Here is an 11,624-nt window from a genome sequence, read left to right as displayed (position 1 = left end):
TAAAAAAAGAACACCCTATCTGACTCACTGAGTTAATATCTATCAGCTCTGCCAACACTGTGTTCAGTGTCTGGGAAGCTGATATAGTAAATTTCTGCCCATATTGGTAATGGCAATGATTCACTGAAGCAGTTGGAAAGATGTTAGGATCATGTAACAGGATTAGGATTTCTCTACCTGGCAAAAGAAATAGGGATTTAAACTACCATAAATTATCCCTGAAATCTTTCTTTTGTATTGGCTTTCTTTTCCATATTTAGTTGGATTTCTGTTTTCAACCATCTTTCTTTGTTTCCTTCATTCCTTCCTTTCTTTTCCTTCTTTCTTTCTTTTGTTTCTTTCTTTCTTTTTTCTTCCTTTCTTCCTTTCTTTCTTCCTGTCTTCCTTTCTTTCTTTCATTTTTTCTTTTTTCTTTTCTTTTTTTCTTTTCTTTTTTCCTTCCATCTCTCTCTCTCTCTCATGCTCTATCTTGCATTTGTTTTTTTTATCATGCTCTATTTCTGTCTTTCCTCAAAAGTGTGTGTGGGGAACCTAGGAGTAACTGTTATGACTCACTCATAAAATTCACATGTATCTTCATAGTATTTTGCAGATCTTTACTTCCCTTGTCCCAGGTGAAAGGATGTGTTTCAAAAGTCAATTTTAGAAGAACAGACTGAAGTACAAGAAACATATTGTTTACACTACAGTGTATGCCTCTGGGTTTTAACCTGTTGATACTGACTACTGCTGGGAGCCTGTTGCTTTGCCAACACGACTCTGCAGAAAGTCTGGCCCCTGCAGTTTCCATGGGACGTACCTAAACCTACTCCCCTTCCTGAGAATTCATGTTAGTTTGCTAATGACTGATTTAACACACGAGAAAAATAACTGGTATGTAGAAATATGGTATTAGATGTGAGGGAACTAGAACAGAAACTCAAAAGGATTAATGGTGAAGGTCAGGGGAAAGGAAGTTGCAGGGTTCAGGCATTGCAAACAAACATGATGCTTTTATTTTGGATGGGCCTGGTGGAAGGAAGGAGTCTGAAGGGCAGAAGACAACATGGACATGGAGTTGAACTGAAATTGATTTTAGGTGGCAGAAGAGCCTCACTGAGCAGCTGCCACAGAATCACTAGAAACTGAACTCCTACAACTCTCCCTGGGAAAGCTGGACTTTCAGAGAGGGACAGATCCAGGAAATCTGTCCTTCACTGGCCATCTCCCCTGCTCCCTCCCACAGCAATAGCTCTGGATATCAAGTATGATATGATATTGAAGTATGTGGAGGTCCAGGGATGAGTCATCAGTGGAGTCTATCTAGTATTCATTAATTCCCACTATCTTTGTTAGTTCTATCTTGACAGTACCTCTGAAAATGAGTACTAGAGTTGGCTGGGCCAAAGAAAATAATTGCTTAATCTGGTGCAAATCAGTGCAGGCTGAATTTTACTGACTTAGGTGAGACTGGAGATCCAGATCTCTTCCTAGGATGCATTTGCTTCAAGCAAAACCCCCAAAATACATGTTTTTAAGAGCCTGCTAATGTTTTTTTTAAAAAAATCAGGCAGAAAGAACCAAAACAAAGTATGCAGCTCGGTTCATTCAAGGTGGCATAACAGCAACAGACAAGACCAACATCTCACAACAACATACCATCTCGGACTGTACTCAATACATAGCATTCTTCAAATATTGAAACAGAACAGTGTTTAGATCCCAAGTTTGCTCAAAAACACTGGAATGAAAAAAATATTAAAAGAAAATAGTTGGCTACAACTTACATGGCTTCTGTTTGTTTGGAGTTGGGAGAAAAAATGTTACTAGAAGCAGTAATTGGTGAGACTTCTGAAATTATACTGAAAGGGACAAATTGAGGCCCAGGTTAGTTAGATGTAACTATTGCCCACTAGCTATAAAAAAAAGGTATACTTTTGTGATTTTTTTTGCAAAAAGTACCCTGTGCCTTCAGTGAGAAACTGGAAAACCTCCTCACCTTGGCGCATCCATGGCATATGGTGCTCCATGTTTTTTTCCCATGTGTGTTATTTTCGCTTTTGACCATGTAATCAAACCTTGTAAACCTAAAAAAACCAAAACCCTAAAGATCTATCTGCAAAGAACATGCAGTACCAAATAACATTTGAGGCTGACGCGGTAGAAGAAGAAAACGGATCAACAATTTGTGAATTATAGGTTTGACACCAATGGGGGAAAATGCTGTAACACACTTCGCACCCTCAAATATTCACTGTTTTCCTGTCTTTGCAAGGGGCCAAGTTCTTGAGCTCTTGCATGCATCTACTCATTACAGCTCAACAGCCTCAAATGCCAGTGCAGAATGACATTGACCAGTTCCTTTTTAAGTATCTTTACTGGGAAGTGTGAATGTTTGCAGATTAACTGAAGACTAATCATTGAACTTCCTCAGTGAAGGAGAAAACTTTGGTCACATTTTGCCTTTTTTTTTTTTGGTGGGGGAGGGGATGGGGGAGATTAAAAACATTTGATTTGGCCTGAAGTAAAAGTGCATACTTCACACATATTTCTAACCAACCCCCCAAAACAGCCTCTGACTTTGAACGTGTTGAACAGGAAGCCATTTAGTGTTGGAATGCTTGCTTTGCTGGTCCAAGAAACACACGTTCTTATTACTCCTGGGCTATCTAAAAAGGTTTAGGGTGAAAAAGTTTAATTTATATGTAGAACCTTGTTTCCTGTTTTGTTTTTTCCCCTTGTGTGCCAAGTCTGTTTTTTAAACTCTGTGATAGGAAACACATTTCCCTTTTTCTCTCTTTCGTCTCATTTTATTTACCCAGCTGTATATTTCACTTCAATTTATAGCTCATACTCTTACCTGGCTTAAAGTCCAAAGACACAGTGAGAGAGAGGGAAAGATGGATGTTGTGTTTTCATGGTTACTGAGGAAAGGGAAGAATCTGGGTGGAGGTGAAGCTGCCTTTATATCAATATCAAGGGAGTGGTAGATGGAGAATTCTCTTTCAGGATGTGCCACAGTATATGTTCAGGAAAGGTGAGGAAGAGGGCACAAGGAAAGCAATGGCAGTGCAGAGCATCCCCTGATCATTGAATGAACTTATGCATGTTTTAACTCTACTTACTTTCACCAAACGAGATACCCGTCTCAGCAATTTTTCTCAGTTTGGAACTACTTGCATGTAGAAGCATGAGTAGCTAAAAATAAAATTAAAATAAAGTGAAGTAAAGTAAAACAAAACAAAATAAAGTAAAATAAAATAAGGCCAGTTCACAGATCTTTGGTGTGCCTAATACATGTATGTATTTATGCATGCACTCTGCAAGGGAGTTAGCACCCCAAAGAGGAAGAAAAGCCTTCCTGAACAAGGACTGTAGCATTTTAAAATAAAATTGTGCACATAAATTAAGATTTCTACAATTAAAACCAAACCAGGGAATGCCTGTAGAAATGTTTTTTGTTACCAGTTTAGGACCATTGTTTAGAACAGACTTTGAGTAAATGGATGATTTTTTTACTTTGGAGGTAAAGCAATGGCTAATGAAAGCCATTGTGCACATCACTATACATGTCTATCACAGCTAAAGGGACCTACCAGGCACATTAGTTTATTTAGTTTTGTACTCAAATTTTTAAGACTACAACAGCCTTTGGAATAGTTTGAGGCTTTTCTTTTTTTGCTGTCCCAGCATTTTGATATTGCCCAATATAAAAAAAATCCAAGCTATTAAGTGGAGGGAATGCACCAAGAAGTCTGAGGCTGTAGTTCTTCTCATGTGCTGTCCTGGGGGTGAAGTGATGTAAAAATACCGCTCCTCTGTTTTGCACTGCTCTTCCTCTAGAGGTCAACGTGTTTATGTTAATAGCCTCAGATTTAAAGTTTAGTAAATGCATATGATTTCTTCTGTACGGCAACAGATCCTTCACTTCCTTATACCTCTATAGTTAAGAAAGCCCGAGAGGTCAATAAAATTGTCAATAAAATCATCAGTGCACCAACCCAATCTGTCCAATCCAATCCCCATTACTTCAAGACTATGTGGCTGGACATGCAGGCTGCTGAGCACCCATACCTCCAGAGGAAATTGCTGCTGTGGTGAGCTCTCATGGATTGCCATGCTGCATCGCTCTGCACAGGTTGCTAGAAGGCCAAGCATGGGACCAAAGAGATTTGATGTGGTGCTTGCCCATGTTTCTGCCAATATTCCTGGCCAGACTGCATGGCACACACCGGCTGGTGCTGAGGCAGGATTGTCAAAGCTCTCTGGGAAGCAGAAATTCTTGATAAAGACTGTTGCGTTTGTAGCACATTTTCCATTTTTCCATAGGCCTGCGAGCGGTTGCTTCCTATAGTTGGTGGCATATCCCGGATGGTGGTGTGCTGAGGAGGCTCTGCTGTGTGCTGGCCACAGTGGGTCTAGAGTTCAAAATCTTTCATCTCCCAGGTCCTTGCCTTTTTCTGAAGAGAAGGTTCAAGAACAGAAAGAAAAATTTTTCCTCGTTTTGTGACAGAACGGCACAATCGTTGCTAGGGTGTCTCTGGAGCAAAGCCTCGTGCTGGTTTGAGGAACCGTTCTGCCTCTTCTCTCTCCAGGGATTTGGGATACGGGGAAGGAAGGAGGGCTGAGCCTTCAGTGCATACCATCCTGCTCAAGGAGAAAACATGCTGCGTTTAACTCTTGGTTTTTGGATGCCGAAAATTCTGCTAGGGACTCACCCGACCTCTGGACAGCAAAATAAAAAGAGCCTTCCTTGGTCTGTCAGAATACTTGCAAAACAAAGTTAAATTATGTCTTTTTCTGACTAAATAATATAAAAATGAGGCACTTAGTGCACCATTTCAAAGGCTGGATGCTAACCACCAGCAATAAATATATTTCACTGGTAATTGAATGCAGGAATTATGGTAGAGCAAATCACTATTTGGGGCCTGGCTGAGGCATATTACAATGAACTATTGGCAGAAGTAGAATGAGCTTCTTTTATCCAACTAGTGTGCTTTTCATCCATCATCCCTTTTATTGTCTGAATAGATTGTAAATATTTTTTCTCCTTAGATCTTCGTCATTCTTCTGAGAATCTTAAAAATACCCCTTTCTTCCCCGTTTTAGGAACTCTCCGTTTTATCTCTGCGGCACCAGCTACAACCACATTACTACAGGCTTCCCCCTAGGGAGCAATCCTACACCAGGTAGCACAGGGTGACTTCCATCCATACTGCTCAGGGCTATACATTGCAGCAACTCACCTGCTGTCTCCTCTGGAGCCCATAGGAAGTCCCCATGGCCCTAAGACATAATTATTTTATGTTGTGACCTTTCAGAACATTTCAGCCGGCTGCAGTGTTGTCTTTATAGCATGATGGCAAATTAATGCACCCTGTGGGGCATGGTATGAGTCTGTGTGAAGGTACCTGAGAGCATGAGTTTGCTAGAATAACATAGGAAAACTGCATAGAGCTGAACAAGCCAAACTAGGGTTTTCTGGGAGTAAATTACCCCCAGAATAATTTGTGGATTTCATCTCAGGGAAGACTAGATTTATTCCAAAGGGCAGCCCAGGACTCTGGTATCCATGGAAGAAACTGAATAGAGGTCTGGAGCCTGTGAACAGGCTGAACACTTGAGTTACAGTGCAGACATATCCACAGCCTCTGGCATTTCTAACTAAACCCTAGCTCTCTCAACTCTTCTTCCTAATTAGCCATAAGTGGTCATGCAAATGACAGCTGAGCACATGTCTATCTGCTGAGACGGTCTGCATGATTCTTGAAAGTTTCCAAAAGGTTAGATGATTCAGAAGAGAGAGCAGCTGCCTTTCCTACCAACACAAAATTGAAAAGTCATGGGTTTTTTAATATCTTTTTTCCATATCCTAAAAAAAAAGTTGATTAGAACTTGGTGTGACAAAGACCTCCTCCCATTAGTTTTTGTTTTATCCCAGTAGGGTCATTCCAATTTCGGTCACTACTGGGCAAGCAAGTTGAAGAGCTAGCTTTCTTTAGCTACCTGCTCTGGTGAGAGGGGATTGAGAGCCTGAGACTGATGCTCTGACAGGCCTCTGGCTGTCTCAGCCACATCAGTTTTGGCCTGACACTTCCAAAAACTTCAGGGGCCTGCCTCTATGCTCAGCAAAGTTAGTGGTAACAGTCCCGCTGATTTCCACATTTGCTTGATCTGGGTCAAAGCATCCAATTCATAAGAAAGTCACTGGGGGTTTGTGCAAAAAATGATTTGCAGAAACAGCGCCTAGAAAGAGGTTTCTGGAGGGCCCTTAAATCAGCCTTGTACAGGGCCCATTAAAACTGAAGGTAAGGCTCCCCTGACTGCAATGCAAGTGGAAGTAGGCAGTCACACAAGGCTTTTGGAAGTCACTTATCACCAACCAAGGTGTAAAGCCTAAAGCCCACTTACTCAGGAGTAGGTGTTTGCTGATAACACCTAGAAAACTAAAATCCTTATTTAATGGTTAAGAGTTTTCCTTGCTGATATTAGAAAACTTACTGATAAGGATTTAAAAAACCTAGCAAGCACTTTGTAAGCTTCCTAGGCCAAATTACTCAAACTAATTAGAGAGCTTGTCAGCATCTTCTGTATTTCGCTGTTGGTATTAGCCTAAGAAAAGGTGTTTTTATACCAATTCTTATGAAAGTCTGCAAATGTAGCAACTCTCTTACATGCATAAACTTAACTCCTGCCTAATCTGTGAATCCTAGTGTACAGCCTGCCACCTCCAGAGCCTATGTCTCTTATCTAACCAACCCAAGCACTAGTGGTCCACTGAAAAACAAAATACGCCTTTCCAAATCTTTCCCAATATGCCTTTCTTAAAGTTGACCATATAATACCAGTAGGAAGCACAGAAGAATTTTCTCATTCTGTATAGTTCTCAGTGACTGGAAGTCATATTCAGCCTTATAGAAACCGTATAGAAAAAGATACAGTTTATATTCCCATTTCTGAGTTAAACAACTGCAGGTACTTAAAGAGAACTCCCATACACACACGGATGCTAGAACAATTTTAATGCTAGAAACTTTTTAAAAGAAGATGATTTTTAGCTATTTTCTGTTCCCTGACAAAATCCAAAAGACTACAAAGAGAAGATGAAGGAGTATAACATAAAGCTTTTATTACTGTAGACTTAAGATATTAAACCAAAATAACTAACATATATTCTGTTTCTTTCTGGTTTTTTAACTTCCAGGTAAAAAGAGGTTAAATTGTAAACTCTTCTGTGTAATAGCTGCATTGTCAAAAAATTTGGGTAAGTTCTTAATCTGAGTACCTCTGATTACTTAATCCAATACACTCAATTATGCATATATGCAAACATTTACAAAGATGAAGCAGAAAGGAAAAGATCAGTGCAATAATCACAAAACAACCCAAAGTATGTAAAAAAGTCTAGTCCATAACTTACTGTGCACATAAGCTACTTGACAGTAAATGTTGTGCTAAAGTCCTCCTAAGCTGTAGAAAAAGTAGGTCTTCCAAAATGCCTAAAGGGAGCCCCCAACCTGTCTTCCAGCAGCGAAGCAGAATTAAGTACACGCAGGCCATGCCTGACAGATGTTTGTCTACAAGTGCTCTTAGAAATCCTTGCGTGAAGGGTGCTCCACAGCTTCATTAGCATCCGTTCCAGTACGTCAATAACCCAATTAGGTATTTTCACCTAAAGTCTAATTTCTTTCTTTGCCGAAATAAAGTAGATTTCTTCTTGTCCTGTTCCCAAAGAGAAAAGGAGAGCAAATGTACATTGTCCTCTCTATAACATTTTCTATATTGGAGGATTACAATAACATGTCCTCTCTAAGTCTTCTGTTTTCTAGACTAAACAAACCCAGTTCCTTTACCCTCTCCTCTACGTCATGTTTTCTAATCTTATAATTTTTACTGGTCTCTTCCAAACTCTCATGCCAAAAGTTGTTTCACTATTGTAAACAGGAGCCAAGCAGAGTAAAAGAATTCCCTCTCTTACCTGACTGTCTTACAAATCACATTCCATTTAACATAAACCTAAATTTTCACCTTTTCTTTTTTTCACTGACATTGTAAAAGCATCCCATATTTTTATTCATATTTGTTTTGCATTGTACCAGCTAAACAACCCCCTTTCTTTGAAAAGCACTGAACCTGTGGGTTAGTTTCAGGTAGCACTGGTCCTCTGACACCTTCCCTAAGACATTTTATTCCAACATACATTGTGCATATCAGTGCAACCAAGTTCGTGTTAACAGGTTGATATGCTCATCTGACCCCAAACTGAGGGGTGTCCACCCACCTTTTCCCATGACATGACCTCTCAAACATATTTCTATCCCCACACTTAGTATGGTGTCAAAAGTACATTTGCCTCCTGCATCTGGAAAACACTGTGCTCTGCCAGCTTGGGGTGGAGGTGCTTGCATGGAGGCAGACACATGCCAAGAGCGCAGAGGCAACACGTCCTGGAGTTTGGCACAGCGCAAGGAGCCAGGAGTGCTGAGAAAGTGAAGAGTATTCAGGGACACTGCACGAAGATGAGCTGGGATATCTGGTTAAATAGCTTCTTAAGGAGCTTCATTATTTCTAACTCATTAATGTATTAATCTATTACAAGTGGTTGCAAGAAGACAGTGACAAAAGGTCAGTGGCCACAGTCCTTAACTAATGCCTAGGTGAACAAAGCCATAGCTACCGCAATACCAGTGACTGTGCCCTCTGTTTAAACAGGGGAAATTATTCAGTGCAGCTCAGTGTTAGCTCAGTGATTCTCTGCAGTAGAAAACTGGGGGAGCTGGATTGTGTAACTTTTAAAATGTATTTTTCTTCTTCTCTGCCAATGTTGTGGGAAGTTTAAGTAACTTTTAAGGATTCCAGGTCATTAACTTCAGCTTCCTCAAATCCCAGAGAAGACTTCCTAAATTCTAGTAAAATTATCTTCATTTTTCAAACCTTGCTATATCTGTATGGCTGGTGATTCCTTCATTGGTGTATTTCACCAAAACTTATTTTTATACCATTAGTATAAAGATATTAGTATGTCCACAAGAAAAATAGACTTTAGTTAATACTGTGTCTATAGAAATGAGGCTAATGAAGCTTATTGCATTGCCTCTCTGTCAGTTGTAATTTACTTTGAAGGTTAGAAATGGAAATGTTGACTTTTTATAGGTAGTAGATTCTGAGGAAGAGAAAGTGACTTTTGCTGTGAACCCAAAGGACCAAGAAGCATTTCCATTAATTTTGGATGAACTGTCAAAAAGTAATCCCGAGGAAGTTTAAAAACCATAGTATGTAATTCCCTCTGCCCCCTCAAACACTTGAGGTTGATATTTTTCCACCCCAATTTACCCAGAGTTATCCTTCTACTATATGTGACAGAGGTCACTTTTTTTAGAGAAGATTTTCTGTTTTGGGGTGAGTGAGCAAGCACGCACATGCAGATGTGGACAATTTCATACACATAGTGTCAGGCTGTGTTTCTGTCTGCATTAGGCTGTATTTTATGATTAATTTCACCTTTAGAAAATGTTATCTGAGTGTTCTTAGTGTCTTTCTAGGATCTTACGCTCTTAAATGTTAGTTACAAATCCAAGAAACTGGTTCCTTTCTATTAAACCTTCGACTGTTTTCCCTAAGTAGTATTTTGGGAAATAGGCCTTGATAAACATTTTTTTTTCTCTGAGTTTTGCATGTTTATATATATATCTGCAGATATGTGTATATCAATTACTTCGTTGTTTATCAAGGCAAAAAAAATCAACCAATCTGTGTATTAACGATCTTGTTTATTCCCACTCCTTTTTGACTTGTGATCCTGGTGGGACTTGGGTTTCTTTACCTTTTTATTTATGGATTATGTAAACATTACAATTTTCATTGTATTTGCACCAACTCCTGCAGAAGTCCCGTAAGTCTCAAAATAAACAGTTTTCTGTGTGTTGTCAAAACACTATTTAAAGCCAGGTTGGCATTTAAGAGTGGTTCACGTTTACTGTCTTTCAGTGACTTCCCATCACTTCTACTCAGTTTAAAAGCAAAAGGATGCCAGTGGTTTTAGCTGTCAGGTCAATGGGCTGTTTCTTGGTTTGAAAATAAGGTAGGGTTCTTCCTGGCTCATGTATCACCACCTCTAAACCAGTCCTAACTGCAGTAAGACATTAATGTACAAAATGAGGGAGATCTTGAGAAGCCCAAATGCCAGGAAAGCACCACAACGTGCAAATCATTTATAACAACCAGGCATGTTATTTGTGGTGGGGTAAGTGGCAATGCGCAGGGATAAGATTACTAGCTTCTACTTATCAACCATACGCATGACCCATGGGATCAAAAGAAAAACAGTATTTTACATCCACTTACAGGATGAATTTTTTTTTTAAGCCAGAAGGAGACAAAAAGCATGGCTTATACCAGAGTTTTTAGAGAAACATTTCAGAAGTTAGACTTCAGTCTAGCCATAAATACACTGGTCTGAGAGAAGGATTTCTCTCCCTCTTCATGAGTATCTACTACTATCTAGCAAATACAATGAATCCTTGATAACACAGTTCACGGTTATTTTCCTTTTGCTAATACATATATCATTAGGCATCACTACATTTGTCTGTGTTCATGTAAGAGGTCTGGGTTTTAATATCTTGAGGTTTCCTGGCAAATGCTGAGGTGAAGATGAGCAAAGTAGTTCAAGCAAAATAAAAGATCTTTGCCTATTCTTAGAAACAGTACTGCCCAAAGCTTGCCCTGGTCTTTTTTACAAATCTTTTGACTTTTGTGCTTCTAGATCTGGGTAGACATGGAAATAAATATCAACATTACAAAAGAAAAGCTGAAACTGTGGTAGTGACAACTGGGACCAGAAATATCGGAAATTTGTTGAGAAAGTCTTATATTCAAATCAACTCCTCTCCAATTGTGCAATATCAAGACATTTGACTCATTCAGATAAGGTTTGGATAAGAGTCTGTGCTCTCCCATGTGTGTCCAAACTGAAAACACAAACTAAAGTGAAGCTGCCAACATTTTGGGACAAAAATATTTGCGCACTGGGTAAGTTTAAACGTTATAGGAAGAATATTCTAAAAGCTCCAATATTCAGCTGCTGTATAAAACACTGATTGTTTGAAATTCCATCATCAGTCAACTTTTTTGCTAAATGGATGAATAAAAGCTGAATATGAAAAAAAATCTCATTAACACAGTCCCTGTACCCACTCTGGGAGCAGCAACTGAAATCTAGGGAATACATTATAAGGAAAATTCCTGCTCAGAGCTTCAGGGGGATAGACTGATGCTTAGCTAGGAGTCTTTCTAGTGACCTTGTTGAATTTTGGATCAGCCCCTCAGATGTCAGTTTACGTGTACATTGGAAAATAAATGCTCTATAAATGCATGTGTACACTGTGCCTTAGGATCTGCAAAAGTTCAGATCAAAAAATAGAGATTGGAGAGAAAGACAAATGTGATGGTAATTAAGTCAGATGAAACTAACACATTTTCCAGCTGCAGTTAAGAGCTGTTAAGCAAATGGCAGTTACATATTATCATCTTTCTAACACAGGAATGCAAGTTTTTTATAGCTGTTGAAAGACAGGCTTTATAAACCACATTGTCAAAGTATGAGCAACCAGTTTTTACTTTAATTTTCCCAAGGTTCTGTC

The 11,624-nt window shown here is 39.3% G+C and overlaps 1 long non-coding RNA gene across 11 annotated transcripts in view; it reads right to left on the bottom strand.

Moving 5' to 3' along the window:
• Positions 1 to 11,624, bottom strand: part of LOC140649132 (uncharacterized) — a 54,608-nt gene that overhangs the window by 19,294 nt on the left and 23,690 nt on the right. For 10 of the 11 annotated variants that reach the window (XR_012041502.1, XR_012041493.1, XR_012041497.1 and 7 more), the window contains 3 exons: positions 7,403 to 7,704; positions 4,054 to 4,626; positions 3,105 to 3,177 (listed from right to left, as the gene is read on the bottom strand). This is a non-coding gene — a long non-coding RNA (uncharacterized lncRNA). The remainder of the gene's footprint in view (positions 1 to 3,104; positions 3,178 to 4,053; positions 4,627 to 7,402; positions 7,705 to 11,624) is intronic. The other variant, XR_012041501.1, reaches the window with a different exon arrangement.

The sequence above is a fragment of the Ciconia boyciana genome, chromosome 3 (assembly GCF_034638445.1).
Source record: "Ciconia boyciana chromosome 3, ASM3463844v1, whole genome shotgun sequence".
NCBI classification, from domain to species: Eukaryota; Metazoa; Chordata; class Aves; order Ciconiiformes; family Ciconiidae; genus Ciconia; species Ciconia boyciana.
The sequence above is the reverse complement of the archived record's forward strand: the minus strand, read 5'-3'. Positions and strand labels throughout refer to the sequence as shown.